This window comes from Ursus arctos, unplaced genomic scaffold (assembly GCF_023065955.2).
Source record: "Ursus arctos isolate Adak ecotype North America unplaced genomic scaffold, UrsArc2.0 scaffold_13, whole genome shotgun sequence".
Classification (NCBI taxonomy): domain Eukaryota; kingdom Metazoa; phylum Chordata; class Mammalia; order Carnivora; family Ursidae; genus Ursus; species Ursus arctos.
Genome location: NW_026622797.1, coordinates 14866893 through 14883585, shown reverse-complemented (window position 1 = coordinate 14883585; position 16693 = coordinate 14866893). Strand labels below are relative to the sequence as shown.

The following is a 16693-nucleotide window of genomic DNA, read 5'->3' as shown; positions in this document are numbered from 1 at the left end:
CCACAGACCTGAATGAAATACATCAGTGAACCACGCAGTCATCTGGGAAGTGAGAGGTGCAAGCACAGGGACAGTGGAGTTTAAGGGCCCCCGGGCTGGGATCACACTTGCCATGTTTGAGCAAAAACAAGGAAGTATAGATGGAGTAGCAGGGGAGTGGAGACAAGGCCAGGTCATGTAGAGTCTTGGCTACTGAAAAGCCTTTGGATTTTTTTTCTAAAGATTTATTTATTCATTTGACAGAGAGAGCACAAGCAGGGGGAGAAGCAGAGGGAGGAGGAAAAGCAGGCTTCCTGCTGAGCAGGGGGCCCGATGTGGGGCTCCATCCCAGGACCCTGGGTTTATGACCTGAGCCGAAGGCAGACGCTTAACCGACTGAGCCACCCAGGCGCCCTGTAGCCTTTGGATTTTTATTCAAAATATGATGCAGCCAATGGAATGTTTTCAGCAAGAGTGACCTGCTCAGACTCATAGTTCATGAAGTCCACTTGTGCTGCTGGGTAGAGAACAGACTCAAGAGAATGTGTGCAGGGGCACCTGGGGGGTGCAGTCAGTTAATCGTCTAGCATTTGGGTTCCACTCAGGTTGTGATCTCAGGGTCGTGAGTGAGATCGAGCCTCACGTCAAGCCTCACGCTCAGCGCTGAGTCTGCTTGTTTCTCTCTCCCTCTCCCTCTGCCCCTGCCCCCTGCTCTTGCTCCCTCTCTCTCAAATAAATAAATAAAGCCTTTAAAAAAGAGAGAGAGAATGTGTGCAGGATGGATTGCGGGATTGGGGAGAAATTCAGGTAAAGGAGTCATGTAACCTGCACTAGGCCGATGGTAGCAAAAAATGAAAGAAAGATGAATGTGAAAAAATATTTTAAAGGAAAATGAAGTTTATTATGTAAGATGTTACACAGGTTGAAAATTTAAATAATTTCCAAAAATGCAAATTAAACTGGTAGATGACAAGGCAATCATTTTAAGTTATGAGAAACTAAGGATGTTTAGCCTGATTGTACCTGCATCTCGTGATGGAATTAATATAAATTGTGGGTTTTAAACTATACTCCTAAGTGCCCCTGGGGTTTTGTTAAGTTGTTTCCAGGGATGCCTGGAACTGTTTGGGGCTGGAGCCACATTTTCAACCCCACTTCAACCAGAGCAGTGCCAAGATGATCTGTTTTATATATTTGCTTCCCTGTAAAATTTCACTGGAGTGAAGTGTTACACAGAAAAAAGGGAGGGAGGGTGACTGTGGGAAACCATACACTGAAAACTTTCTTATTTGATGAATGAAGAGCCTTTCCCCTCTTTGGGCGCACAGCATGGGGGCAGGGCGGGGTGGACGGGGGTCGGGGGGGACACGACACACAGCTACTTGTATGGCGGATCTGTTTTAAAAAAATATTTCCCTTCAATAATTTTCTCTCTCCGTGTTTTCTTCTAATGATATCTATACTTACAGGTTTAGTTTTACTCACTATTCAAATGCTTTATTACTTTAAAGAAATGAAAAGGCCCTGGGTGACTCAGTCCTCTGCCTTTGACTCAGGTCATGATCTCAGGGTCATGGGATCCAGCCCAAATAGGGAATCGGGCTCCCTGCTCAGCGGGGAGTCTGCTTCTCCCTCTCCCTCTGCCCCTCCCCCCGCTCATGCTCTCTCTCTGTCTCTCTCTCTCTGTCTTTCTCTCAAATAAATAAATAAAATCTTAAAAAAAAAAGAAAAGAAAATGAAGTCATAATACATCTCTTTTCATGAATATCTAAAATTCTCCAACAAAATTCAGCAGGGTGACTCGTCTTTTTGCTTTAGTTTTCTGTGTTTTAAAAATGGCACGTTGTATCGTTAAGGTTATGCTAGTTGTTAGAACAGGTAAACACCCAGAGCCCAGGGGTTTAACAGAACAGAACGTAGTCTTGGACGTGCAGGTGGCCAGGATAGCTGTGTGGGAGGCAATGGCGTTATCTGCTCTGGGCAGACACTCAGGGATCCAGACTGTTGGGGCCTGTACCACCTCCAATATGTGGAGGTCATTCTGGAATCAGGATCTCATCAGAAGACAGAAAAATAGAGAGGCACACAGAATCCCACAAGAGGTTTTTAGGGGCCAAACCTGGAAACCGTGCCCTTTACTTCCACCGACATACCAAAGGCCAGAATTCAAGGTCACCCCTAACCAGGCTTAGTGAACCGCTAACCAGTCTCTGCCACATAGATGACTGTGATGTCAAAACAGGAACACAAGCCTGGGCCCTGGATTTGGTTTTGCTGTGGGGCAAGCCAGGCTGCACTGGTGTCTGAGTTTTTGTGACTATGTGGATTCAGAGCGTTTTTTGTTTGTTTTTTTCACATACCTGTTATAGAATGGCAGCCCCTGAAGCGCCATGTGTTGAGTCAGAGAAGTTCTTGCTTTTTTTTCATTTTATCTTTGCAGTTATGGTTAAGAGTCAGTGCCTCGAGGGCTATCATCAGGTACTCTTACTCCAGCTATGACTTACCATGTCTGCAGTATTGCTCGGTGACGGCTTTTGTTTGCGATTATGTTCTATGGTTTTCCTCTTTTCCGTGTCTCACGGCTCCTCATTAATCTGAAAGTCCTGGACCTTAGACTAAAATACCTTTTCCTCTCTTTTTAACTCACGGTGCTTTCCGATCGCTGCTCTGTATGGAGCAGGTATTAAGTAATTGTGGCTGCCTTATCCAAAGAAATAAAGGCAGTTTACCTGCCTAAGTTAGTGTTTTGTATCAATGATGAAACTTAGAGGAACGACCTCAAGCGATATCTGTCCCTGGGAAGGCTAAGGCGTTCGTTTAAAAAAGTTGATTATCTGAGTGCTCAGCTTTTTGTATTTTGCTTCCTTTCTCTTTTATTAGAGGAAGCTTTATAGACCTTTATGACTAGCACTGTGAACTTATAAAGAGGTTATTTTAATTGACGCCAAATCTCTGAATCAGGTGAAGATAAAAATCTCTTTTCAAAAATTAGGTTAATTTATTTTTATGATATTGTTGAGAGGAGTAGATGAGGATTGGTTTATTTATATATTACAGTTTTAATATATATTACATGAACTATAGTTGGTTAAACCTCAGTTGGTAATAAAATCTAGCCTGGTCTGAATCAGAAAAATCATAAAAATGTTTTTGATTACTTTTGTGAAAACCTCAGCAGGAAGCCAGGACCAATCCTGAGAAGCCAGAGCAGTGCATATGAGAAACTCTTCACCCTCGACTTTTATGAACGTTTTATTAACAAGAATTATTTGTTGCTTTTTGAAAGAAAGTTGGCATTATTTTAAAAGAAATTTAAAGCGTGTCTAAAATGAGGTCAGGAAAATCCCACACTCCCCCACCCAAAGCCATAAGATTTTCCAAAATAATAAAGACATTTTAAAGATCCAGAAGAGGCTGGGATTTTGCTTAATTTAGAAACCACATTTGCTTTTGAAGGTTAATTTAATGGAATGTTTGGCAAATTATCATATTTTCTGGTGGAATTTTTAACATCGGTCATTTAAGACCAATTGGTCCAACTTGTGGGAGCAAAAAGAACCCGAAGAATTGCATTCATTTTTTTTTTTATTGCTGTTTTAGAGCATGCTGTGACATTAGGGTCCTGTTCCTGGAACATTCCTAACACGTCCTGTGAATGGATGGGGAGACTACAGCCACAGGTTTGCAGGCTTTGAGGGTGGAATCTGGATCTTCTAAAATCTCCAAAGCCTATTTATTAATTTCAATGGGAAATAAAGTATCAGGTGGACAAGACATTAACATTTGAGGTCTGGGGCCTTTCCCCTGAGTTCCCTTTGTACAATAACCTCTATTGTAATAACCACATTCCCTCTTCATGTGTGTTAATGTATTCAATTAAGTTACAGTCTTTTATAAAGTGTCTTGCATCTCTCTGTTTCGGTTTAATCGAATGAGGCCAATTGATTTCTAAGTTCTTGGAGATAAGGCACTTTGTTGCTGCCAGTTGCTACCTGCAGACCCTTTCTACCTGATTTTTCACAGTAAAGAAAGTGCTTTAAGAATTTGTTCATAGGGGTGCCTGGGTGGCTCAGTGGTAAGCGTCTGCCTTTAGCTCACGTCACAATCCCAGCATCCTGGGATCGAGCCCTGCATTGGGCTCCCTGCTCAGCTGGTAGCCTGCTTCTCCCTCTCCAACTCCCCCCTGCTTGTGTTCCCTCTCTCACTGTCTTTCGCTGTCAAAAAAAAAAAAAAAATATTCGTATATACTGAGTAGTTAAAAAAATATTTTTTTAAGGCTGTGATCTTCCAAGGTGTCTCAAGTGGGTTAAGCGTCCCAACTCTTGATTTTGGCTCGGGTCATGATCTCAGGGTTGTGAGATCAACGCCGGCAGCGGGCTCCACACTAAGTGTGGAGTCTGCTTGAGATTCTCTTTCTCCCTCTCTCTCTGTCCCTCTCCCAACTTAAAAAAAAAAAAAATTATGATCTTCCAAAGTTCTAAGCAATTTAGAATAAGAGTAAACAATTTTGCTTTCCTAGTCCTTTTTTGCAGTGTTTTGTGAGGGAATTTCCTACTCTTGTGTTTTAAAAGAACGGTGCTAACAGCTAACACTCTGGACTTCGTCCCAGGTTCTGTACTGGGTACTTTACATGCATTAACTCATGTAATTCTTACAAAAAGGCCATGGGTTAAGTACTATTCTTACCTCTGTTGTACAGACCAGGAAAGAGGCCTGAAGAGGTGGAGAAATTTACCCAAGATTACAAGGCCAGGCAATGGCAAAGCCAGGATTTCATCCCAGGCAGCCTGGCTCCAGAGTGTGTCCACTTAACCTCTCTTTGAGGGCTGCCAAGTCCAGGGATAAACCCAAGGACTTTTACTATTTTTAAAAAGGAAAAGCTCTCTCACACAAGCTTATACTTTACGGTGCTCCCCCCCAATAGATATGAAAAGAACTAGATCTCATTTACAATCTGATTTCAGTTAAGGGGGAAATCCACTGATTGCCAGTTTTGTTACAGCAAGGGAAGTGCTTGACGCAACAACACTATCGCTTGGTGGTCATTATTTCCAGCTCCCAAGGAGGGCTGACTTTTGTCTGGGAAAAATCTGCCAACTCTATAGATCAGTTCTAATTTTTCAGTAACACATCTACTGAAGTAATACAGCAGTGATATTCTTTCAATATTGTAAACTTCTCTTTTAAAGATTTTTATTGCTGTACAACAGCCCAAATATTTTTCTAAGCATTATTGCTTCATTTTTCTTCAGAGACGTTCACAATTTCACAATCTGATGCTTTCAACTACACTAGTTGTTTGCAGCCTTTGGCCATGTTTCATTCCGTTGTTTAGAGAAATATTTAAGTCTAATATGGTTTTTTAAAACAATCTTCAGACAACTAAAATGTCATAGGAGTGGTTTCAGCAACAGGTTTCGAAATATAAGTCAAAAGCCCCCAAAGTTATTATCATATTACAAATTTTCCTATGAGAAGCATGTTTATTTGCAGATGAACAAGCAAACTAACAAAGGAAAAACCAGAGCAATACACTTGTGACATTACAAAAAAACCCCCAAAATAAAACCCCAGGTGCCAGAAGAGAGAGAGAGCTTTTCATTGTCTCCCGGAGCTACTTATGAGGCATTTTTATCTCATCTCTGAGAGCCTGTTTATTTAACATATACCTCAGCAGGGCCAGGTTTATAAACACATTTCAGGATAAAATTTAACATTATAGCAGAATGAGCTGGAAATTCTGGTTTAAGCTGGATGTGCCCAGGACTTCCTGTTCCCAAACTGCAAAATGTTTGCCTTCCCCTATCAGCACCTCACACTAAATTTGTCCCAAGCTGAACTCTCTCTCCTCCTCCCTCCTCGGCTTTATCTCCTTGCTGGCTCTCAGGCCTCACCCCACTTCCAGCCTGGCTGGAAGCTCAGACTCCAGACCTTTCCTCTCCTTCCCTTTTGCACCCCCCAGCGGCACGCGTGCCAGCTCTCAGCTGGTCTGTGACAGCCCCTCTGGAAGAGCTTCTTGCTCTGCCTCCATCTCCTCCAACGGATCCTGCCTCTTGTTCCCTGTTGTCTTCCTCTGGGGGCGAGCTTCCTGATGTTGCTGTTCTGCTCTGGGGAGCGGAAGAGTTCCTACACACCATGGCCCAAACTCAGTCTGGCATCTAATCTGGAAGAAGCAGTTATATGAGATGTGCCAGGTCACATAGCTGGTGGCTTTCTGTCTTTCTTGATGTTACAAAGAGAACTAGAAGTCTGTACTGAGGCAGGATGGATCATAATATATTGTCCAGGCCTGCAGTTTGGTGAGGAATCTGGGCTGGACCTTGCTTTGTGCATTTGGACCTCCGTCCCTTGCTTAAACCATCATCACGCCCAGGCCCCCCCCCCCCCCCCAGCCTACATGTTCTATCACCATCATGCCAGCTCGTCCCTTCCAGGCTCCAGCTCAGACCTACATCCAGACTCCGTCCTCCCTCTCAACCCTCAAAGACACATCATCAGGTGCCGCCTTGAAGACTCACTTGGCTCATGTCTTGACATCCCAGAAGGTTCAAAGGCACCTAGGCAGGGGCCAGCCAAGCACTTTGTCTGCTCCCACTTACACAAAAGTGCATTGCTGTCACTTAGAGAAAATCTGCTTAACACTGAGGAAAAATTTTTTATTACGCATATTTGGTTTTTCTCAGCTTTATTGAGGTATATTGACAAGTAAAATTGTAAGATATATAAAGTGTGCAGTGATGATCTATGTATGCATTGTAGAAGGATTCCTCCCGTCTAGTTAATTAATGCATCCATCACCAATGCTAACTTTTTTTTTTTTTTAAGTTGGCTCCATGCCTAGTGTGGAGCCCAATGCAGGGCTTGAACCTATGATCCTGAGGTCAAGACCTGAACTGAAATCAAGAGTCGGATGCCTAACCGACTGAGCCACTCAGGTGCCCCTGACTTTTAAATTTTTTTCTTTTTAAAGATTTTTATTTTTGAGTAACCTCTATACCCAACATGGGGCTCAAACCTGCAACCCCAAGAGATCAAGAGTCGCTCACTCTACCGACTGAGCCAGCCAGGCACCCCAACCAATGCTGACTTTTAAAAAGACTGTGGGAATTCATATCTTGTGTTGTAAAGAAGAAGAATTACAAAGTTGACCACAGTGACCAGAATTAGACTTCATAAAATTGAATTCTGAAACAACTGGAGGCAGAGTTAATAGAGAAGGGACTTTCTCAGCTTGGTTCTCTGCCAGGTGCCTCGGGGTTTCATCACATTATGTGTTTCCCCAGACAGTGTCCTTTTACCGAAAAATTTGAAAGTGTGTAGTAATTCCACTGCAAGGAAAAACTGCAGCTTGAAAACATGATTACTACAGATGATACTATGTTTTAATAGATTTCTGAAAGCCTTAGTTTCCCTTAAGGCTTTTTTTTTAAAATAGTACTCCAAGTGAAAGCCTTTGAGGTGATTATGGATTGGATATGTGGCAATGTGAACTGTAAAAACAGAAACCATTGTCAAGGCCAAGAAATTCTCAGCCAATAATGGATGCATGTAGGATAACTGGATGGAATCCAAGGATTGCTGCTATCTTTCCGATTTTGTTTAATTTTAGAACACCACACAGGTCCACCAAGGGCCTTCAAGTGAGATAAGTGGGGCTCAACAAGTTTCTGCCACAAAGCGTGGGGCCTTAGGCAGGATACTCACCTTCTCTGTGCTTGAGTCTTATGGTCTGGCGTCTGATCCTGAGTCTGCCCCTGACCAGCTGTATACTCGTGAACAATTTATTTCATTTCCTGTGATTGTTTCCTCATCTTAAAAATGGATTATTCTAATATCTACTTGATAATCTTGTTTTATTCAATGAGATCACACCTGGGAAGCACTTAGAATAGTTCTTAAAAGAACACACAAGTATTTCATAACTAGAAGCTATGGTTGCTACTAACACTAGTATTACTCTTACTCATATTTTCCTGCAGGTTGTTGAGAAGGCAAATGCAGGAACGCTCACTAGGACAGGCTACTTAATTTGCAGAGCCCAGTACAAAATGCAAATGTAGGGTTCCGTGTCCAAAAGTCATTAAGAATGTCAAGGCTGGAACAGCTGAACATTAAACCAAGCGCACAGGCTGGACGCGCTCAAAGCCAGCGCTGAAGCCTGAAGGAGCAGAGCGTTTGCACACAGTAGGTGCTAAATAAATGCTCTTCACCTTTGTGTCAGCACGCCCCTACAGCTCACGCGCGCCAGCAAGGTAACGTTGACCATAACACTGACCATTCGTTGTCACTTGTGCCTGCCTGGCAGAAGGACAAGACCTGGAATCGCGCTCGCGGGGGAGTCCTACGGCGATGACCGGCCTCTCTCACCGGGACCCCCAGCCTTCCGGCGAGCGTCTACCGCTCAGCCAAGCCTAGGCCGGGCCAGACCCAGCCGCCAGGGCCGCCGAAGCCGCGGCTCTGCGCCGCCCGCGCTCGGGAGGACACCGTCGGGCCGATCGGGGTCTGTCCGCGGCCCCGGCGCATCTCAGAGGGCCAAGGCTGCGGGGCCCCCCGCGAGTGCGCAGCCGGTCAGGTCCCGCGAGCGCCGCCAGCGTCCGCGCTGCGCCGTCCGCGCGTGTTTACGAGTTGCCCTAGGAGACGCGCGCGCACCGGCACCCGCACCCGCCGCTCTCCCCCGCCTGCGCTCGCAGCGCCCAGGAAGCCGCGGCCGCTCCTCCGGCTCCAGGCGCCCGGACCCGGCCCGCGACGCCCGCCGCCCGCAGCGCCTCGCCGCCCGCGCCCGAGGTACGTCCCAGCCCGCCGGCCGCGCTCGGGGGTGGTCCCGGCGGCCTCCCGGACCGCAGCCGAGCACCGGGGATGGACGGCCGCGGGGCGCCCCCAGAGAGCTCGGTATTTGCAAACTTCTTCCCAGTGCGTGGGTGCCTCGTAGTGGGTATGGCTCCGCCTCGGAAGCGGCCTGGGACTGCCAGCGGCCGGTTAATTTTAGGAAGTTATGCGCAGGTCGTGAGTTTGTGAAGTGCGTCTGAATTTTCGTTGGTACCAGTTTGCTTCTCTGACCATTTAAACGGGTGAAATTCTAAAGACAGCTCCTGCAGACCCTCCGCGACCCCCATTTAACTTACACTACTCGCCTAAGAAGTGAGTCAGAGCAATTTCTTCAAAATTTGGTGTGGTAGGATTAATGATGGTCCTGAGCAAAGTCGCTGGCCTTTTTGTTGCTGGTCACCCTAGAAACAATCATTCAGTTGTCCTTGAATCCATTTACCCAATTACTTAGGCACTGGGGACTTTGGGGCATCAGATATGCTGTAACACAAACACGCACACACGAAATTAGGGCTGGCTCAGCCCGGGTGAAGTATCCCCTTTTGGACCTGGCATCAGGGTCCCATCAGGCATGGTGTGCTAAGGGTGATGCCAGAGACAGGGAGGGAATTGTGTTCCGCAGAACTGCTAACCTAAGAGTGTCCTCAGCCTGACCATACTGACCGCAGAAATCTCTGGGGGACACTCTTAGATTCAAAACATGGGGTGGATTCTCCAGCATGTTATAGGAATTCTTCCAATATTTAGAAGTTTTGATTGCTGCCTTACATCTGACCTATATTTAGATTTCTTTGATTCCTGGCTTATTGTGGAAAATTAGTAATATATTGTACAAATAAAAGCGATTTTTTTTCCATTAGACATTTGCAAATTTTATCCCAATATGGTATCCTCTGTGAATTAGGAATGTTAGCCCAGGGGCACGTGGGTGGCTCAGTCCGCTTAGCCTGGGACTCTTGATTTCCCTGAGTAATGATCTCAGGGTCCTGGATGGAGCCCCCACATGCCTGTGCTCAGCAGGAGTCGGCTTGAGGATTCTCTCTTTCCCTCTCCCTCTGTCCCTCCTCCGCTCATGGTCTCTCAAATAAATAAATGAATAAATAATCTTTAAAAAAAGAATGATAGCCCATGCATAAGTATGTAGTATTTTTATGTTATTTATCTTTGTTTGGAGAAACAATTGAAAGTGAATTATAGACATCATGGCCCTTTATTCCCAAATATTCCAGTAGGTATCCCCTAAAAGCAAGGGCATTCTCCAACCAAAATGCAATAATCAAATCCAGGATTTTTTTTTTTTTTTAAGATTTTATTTATTTATTTGACAGAGAGAGACAGCCAGCTAGAGAGGGAACACAAGCAGGGGGAGTGGGAGAGGAAGAAGCAGGCTTCTAGTGGAGGAGACTGATGTGGGGCTCTATCCCAGAACACCAGGATCACACCCTGAGCCGAACGCAGACGCTTAACGACTGCACCACCCAGGCGCCCCAAATCCAGGATGTTTGACATAGCTGCAGTAACTTTATTTAATGTACACTATCTACAGAAATTTTGCCAGTTGTCCCAATAATGCCATTTCCTGCAGAATATTTTTAATTTTAGGATTATGCATTGTATTTAGTTATGTGTCTTTAGTTGCCGTAAACCTGGAATAGTTTCTCAGTCTTTCTTTGTCTTTGATGATGCTGATATTTTTACAGAGTCTAGGTCATTTGTCTTGCAGAATAAGTTTGTTTGATTGTTTTTTATTAGATTTTTAGTAGAAATACTATAAAGTGTTATGTCTCAGTACATCACACCAGGAGGTACATGGTGTCACTTTGTCCCACTTTTGGTGATCCTGATTGGTGGTATTTGCCAGAATTTTCCACTGTAAAAGTGAAAAAAAAAAAGCTTTAGCAATAAATAAGTGATTGTATTGAGTAATCTTTTTAATTCATATTGAGATTTTTAGGATAAATTCTACTACCTATGTTATTCACAGCACCTGGGTGGCTCTGTCGATTAAGTGTCCAACTCTTGATTTTGGCTCAGGTCATGATGTCGGGGTCATGGGATTGAGCTCTGCACGGGGCTCCATGCTCAGCATGGAGTCGGCTGTCCCTTGGTGCCCCCCACCCCTTGCAAGCGCACACACTCTCTCTCTAAAATAAAAATCTTTATTTAAAAAAAGGAAAATATTCACCAAGCCTAAGACTTTAATTGACCCGAAGGACTTAAATTTTACTGAGACTAAAAGTAGAAGCGGAAAGAGCAGCATTTATTAAAGTGGATTTTTCAGTTTGCTAACTACTTCATCTGAGACAATCTTACACTTCAGGTAGGCAAGGCAAGAATTTCCCACTATATGGAAGTGAAAATGGCTTGCTCGATTAGCAGCTGCTGTGGCTGGGACTTAAATATCGATCTTTTGGAAGTTTAGTACTTTTCCTACCACACCATCCTTTGGTCTGAAAACCAGACGAAAATACAGCAGTATGCGACCGTATGAGGTCATAGAACACCGCAGAGACCAAAGCTGCTAGTTTTGGGTTCAAGCCATCCTGATTTATACCCCTTATTATCTGTGATGACATGGGCAAAAAAATGACTTATGTCTCTGAACGGTAGTTCTTCATCTGCAACCTGGGATCAGAGTCCTTACCACAGAGCGTAGTTTGGGGATTTCACAGTTAATATATCTAATCCATCCGAACTGATAGAGTAAGTGCTTATTAATATTAGTTATTTTTATTCTCTGTAACTTTTGGAATTTGCCGTGGCATCTACCCCACTACTGTCATCACTGACACCTCCATTAATAATACCTCAGTCCCCACCTCAACGATCAGTAACTGAGGATTTGTGTGAGGTACTGAGGGTAAAAAAACGAATTTGACACAGTTTCTGCTCTCAGGGAAGAATCAAGAGTTCACAATCAAGAAAAACAGACACATGAACAGATGGTTTGGGTCGGTGTCACCCGTGACCCAAGTTTAATGCGACTTTTTCTCAAGCTGGGTTTACCTCCAATCAGATCATCAGCAGAGCTTTACTAGGCTAGAAAATGTGATGCTATGTGACTTCAAGTATAACGGCTCAAGCAGGGAAGACGGAAACATGCGTCTGGGAAATTCATAAATACAGCTTTGAGCAGAACGGTGTCACTTTGCCGTGCATGTGAAATAAGGTATGGAGTAAAAAAAGAAATAAGGTGTGGAAGCCGAAAAATGTTACCAAATTATTAAAATAATACCAGCGAGCAAGAAGCTACAGCAGTCGTTTGGGAAAAAGTGATTGGATGTGGGCTCAGAGGCCACAGACATATGGTGGTTTTGCTCTGTCCGAGTTTTCACATACCTAGAACCCGAGTGGAGGCTCCAGCAAATAGCACTGTTGGGACTTGGAGCAAGTCTCTTTCCTTTCTGTAAAACAGGTTAACTAACTGTCTGATAGGGTTGTTCTGAGAAGAAAATATAAATAGCAACACAGTTTATCAACAGCTGTAGGTCCTCAGAGCAAAGGACCTGGAACTGGTCAGCTGTAATTATAAAGGAAGTAAAGTCAGTTTTCCCCTCATTTCCCCACTACTTCCACTTCTCAAAAAATTATGAAAAAATACACGTAACATAAACTTTACCATCTTAACTGTGTTTATATGCACAGTGCAGTGGCAGTAAGTACTTTTATATTATTTTGCAACCATTGCCACCATCCATGTCTAGACTCTTTTCTTGTTTTTTTTTTTTTTTTTTTAAAGAACGCTTTTCATCTCGCAAAACTGGGACTCTGTATGCACTAACCTGTAACTCCCCGTGCCCCTCTCTCCCTCGTCCCTGGAAACCACCATTCTATCTTCTGTTTCTGAATTCGACTACACTAGGTACCTCATGTGAGGGGTACATACACTGTTTATCATTTTGCGCCTGCCTTATTTACTTAGCGTAATGTCCTCAGGACTCAGCCGTGTTGTAGCATGGCAGAATTTCCTTTAAGGCCGAACAACATTCCATTATATGTATATGTCATGTTTTTTTTAATCCAGTCATCTGTGCCTGGACACTTGGGTTGTTTCCACATTTTGGCTTTAGTGAATAATTCTACTTTGATCATAGGTACACAAATAGCTCTTCAAGACCTTGCTTTCAATTCTTTTGGGACTGCTGGATGATAATGGTGTTTCTATTTTTAATTTTTTCAGGAGCTACCATACTGTTTTCCATAGTAGCTGAACCATTTTACGTTGCCATCAGCAATGCCTGAAGGTTCCAATTTCTCTACATTCTGTTCCACACTCAAATTTTTCTTCCCTGCCTCCCCCCCTTTTTTTTCTTTTTTCTTTTCATAGTAGCCATCCTAATGGGTATGAAGTAGTATCCATTTATAGTTTTTAAAAATAGGTTTTAAAATGAGGTATTTATTTATTTACTTGAGAGAGAGAATGAGAGAGAGAGAGAGGAAACACAAGCAGGGGGAGGGACAGAAGAAGAGGGAGAAGCAGGCTCCCTGTTGAGCAGGGAGCCTGATGTGGGGCTCAATCCCAGGACCCTGAGATCATGACCTGAGCTGAAGGCAGTTGCTTAACTGACTGAGCCACCCAGGAGCCCCTCTGTTTCTACTTTTTTTTTTAAAGATTTTATTTATTTATTTGACAGAGATAGAGACAGCCAGCAAGAGAGGGAACACAAGCAGGGGGAGTGGGAGAGGAAGAAGCAGGCTCCCAGCAGAGGAGCCTGATGTGGGGCTCGATCCCAGAACACTGGGATCACGCCCTGAGCCGAAGGCAGACGCTTAACCGCTGTGCCACCCAGGCGCCCCTCTGTTTCTACTTTTTAAGAATCATTTCTTCCCTCTTCTGGTTTTGCTTTTTTGTTTCCTCCTCTGCCTTTTAATCAAACTCAAGTTTAAGAAAAGATGTAACTCTAATCCCTTGTCTTCATATGAATTCAAGTTAGAAGCCTCTCTATTCGAGGTGTAAAGAAAAAACCTAAATCTCCCAAAAAAGGCAAGAAAGAGAAACAGAAACAGAAAAAGCGGAGAAAAAAGAAAAAAACAAAATGATGGTGGAAATATATACAAATATAGCAGTAATTATCATAAAGGAGGATGGATGAAATGCTCAGTTAACAGAACAAATTGTCAGATTGAGTTTTTTTCTTTATCTAGGTATATGGTATTTATGAAAGACATAAACAAAAGTATATGGAGAAGTTGAAAGCAAAGTGTATAAAAAGATTCATCAGGCACGGGGCGCCTGGGTGATACAGTTGGTTAAGCCTTTGACTCTTGGTTTTGGCTCAGGTCCTGATCTCAGGGTCGTGAGATTGAGTCCCACATGGGTTCCGGGCTCAGCATGGATTCTGCTTATGTTTCTCTCTCCCTCTGCCCCTCCCCTCCACTGTCTTTCTTTCTAAAATAAATAAATTAATTAAAAAAAAAGATTCATCAGGAAAAAAATAAGCAAAAGAAAGCTGATTAGCTATAATAATATACAAAATACTTTTAAGGCAGAAATGTATTACTGGAGGTAAAGAGAGTCATTATACAAATTATATCACTATCTCATAATAATAAAAATTTTCCTTCGGGGCACCTGGTTGGCGCAGTCATTAAGCATCTGCCTTCGGCTCAGGGCATGATTCCGGCGTTCTGGGATCGAGCCCCACATCAGGCTCCTTCGCTGGGAGCCTGCTTCTTCCTCTCCCACTCCCCCTGCTTGTGTTCTCTCTCTCGCTGGCTATAAATAAATAAATAAAATCTTTAAAAAATTTTTTTCCTTCAACAGGAAGGTGTAAGAATTCTAAATGTGTATGCAATAACATGGCATCACAATTGGTATTCAAATATGCAAAATAAGAATGGACAGAAACAAAAATCTATAAAGACATATAGACAAATCCAAACTAGAGCAGAACTTTTTCAGCCTACCTCTGTTATCTGAAATAGCAACCAGGCAAAAATTTGGTAAGAGAGCTACTAAAAAAACTAAAGATACAAACTTGGTTAAGTCATTGTGAAGAATTGAAGTGTATAAGATATTTGGGATATGGTTGTGAAAGTTAACAGGATGACTTTTTCTCTTTGTCCACGGGAAAAAAACACCTTTAGACTAGGAATCAATTGGACGAAATTCTAGAAAATGTACTCTATTGGTAGGCATTGAACTAGATCAGTAATTAGATGTTTTTCCCTTGTCAATAAATAAGGACTTTCTACTATCAAAAGTAATGATGACAGTCCGATCAATGAAAACATTAGGCACACCCACCTTGAAGGATTTTCTACAAAATAACTGACAGGACTTAAAAATGTCAAGGACATAAAGGAGATACGACACTAAATGCGATGTGGGCACCTAGACTGGCTTCTGGACCACAAAGATAACATTAGTGGAAAAACTGATAGCTTAGTTAATACTATTGTTCCTGGTTGCTTATCCTAGTTAGTAACATTAGGGGAAGCTGGGTATAGGATATACAGAAACTCTGTTCTAATTTGGCAGATATTCTCCAAGTCTAAGATAATTTCAGAATAAAATGTTTAAAAAAATAAATGATAACCAGTTAATTTATTTGTATATGTAACTTTGTTGATTTTAACTACAACACTTGGTTTCTCCTGTTACCTAATCATTCTTTGTCCGCCTGGCTTCAGAATGCAGCGTGAGAGAAAGCGTTCAAAGGACAAGTAGGAGAGCTTTTTGAACACCAAACAGAGCAAGTTTTTCTTTGCATATTTTTAAATATGGGTGTGTTTACTTAATGTTACCAAATACAATGTGTAGTACATTTGAAACAATAGCGAGCTCCTTGGTTTGTACTCAAATTAAGTTGACTCATTATAAAGACTTTCTTTTTCTGTGTTCAAGGAGACCTAAAAACATTTACTTGAAGAAGGGAGTAACGTTTGCTCACTAGGAATTATTTATGCTATGTACTTTACCCAAGGTGCTTTTTTTTTTCTTTGTTTTGCTTCCAGTTTTTTCCCCCCTTTAGAAATTGGTACTTTGGTGGCTTAGATCTAAGGCAGAGAACTTCAGAGGCATTGCTGAGGTGGACCAGTAGTACCGTACTCTTTTTCTTACTGATACCAACGTAACTATTGATTGTGGGTTCTATATTTACATGCTTAGTTAGAGCTTGAGTAAAATATCTTAAATATTGCTTATAAAAACAAACACTTGCCTTGTATTTCTGAGTAACTGAAATAGCTTCCTTTTCATTGAACTTACCCTATGATTTCCTTCTTGAATCTTCCCTGTTAACTTTGTACAGAAATGCATGTTTCAGCATAGTCAGGCCATCAGAGCCTAACCTCAGCATCAGTGCAAAGGGGAACAGTTTTCAGACTATATTCATATTTGACTGTAATTGTCACATTTCCTTCAGTCTCTTCTACTTCAGGATAAAAGAAATGGATAGCAGAGGAGAATGTAAGAAGGAAGACTTGATGTTGACATCTTGTGAACATTTGAAGTAGGCAAAAATGAGCAGTTGGGAGGAAATCTGAATCAGAAATATTCTGCTTAGTGAATCACACGTCGTGTTAGTCACCTATTTGGCAACCTCCCATTGAATCCCAGGCTCTCTGTTAGGCATGGAAGATACAGACATTCTTTCCTTTTTTTTTTTTTTAAGATTTAATTTATTAGAGAGAGCGAGAGAAGGCAGGAGCGGGGAGGAGAGAGAGAAGCAGGCTCCCCAGTGAGCAGGGAGCCCAATGCAGGGCTTGATCCCAGGACCCTGGGATCATGATCCCGGGATCATGACTTGAATCAAAGTCAGATGCTTAACCAACTGAGCCACCCAGGCATCCCAAACAGGCGCTGTTTTAGGTAAGGTCTTGCTCTCATAAAAGTCATATTCTTGTGGGGGAAATAAATAATAACAAAGTAAAGAAATAGATAAGC

At 42.8% G+C, this 16693-nt stretch overlaps 1 protein-coding gene across 6 annotated transcripts in view; it reads left to right on the top strand.

Annotated features, from left to right (window-relative positions):
* Positions 1–7861: 7861 nt before the first annotated feature.
* Positions 7862–16693, top strand: part of CCDC170 (coiled-coil domain containing 170) — a 101782-nt gene continuing 92950 nt past the window's right edge. For 4 of the 6 annotated variants that reach the window (XM_057310967.1, XM_057310964.1, XM_057310961.1 and 1 more), the window contains exon 1: positions 16430–16618. The gene's annotated coding sequence lies outside the window, so the exon portion shown is untranslated. Of the gene's footprint in view, positions 8764–16429; positions 16619–16693 lie in introns of those variants that run through there. The other 2 variants (XM_057310966.1, XM_057310965.1) reach the window with 2 other exon arrangements.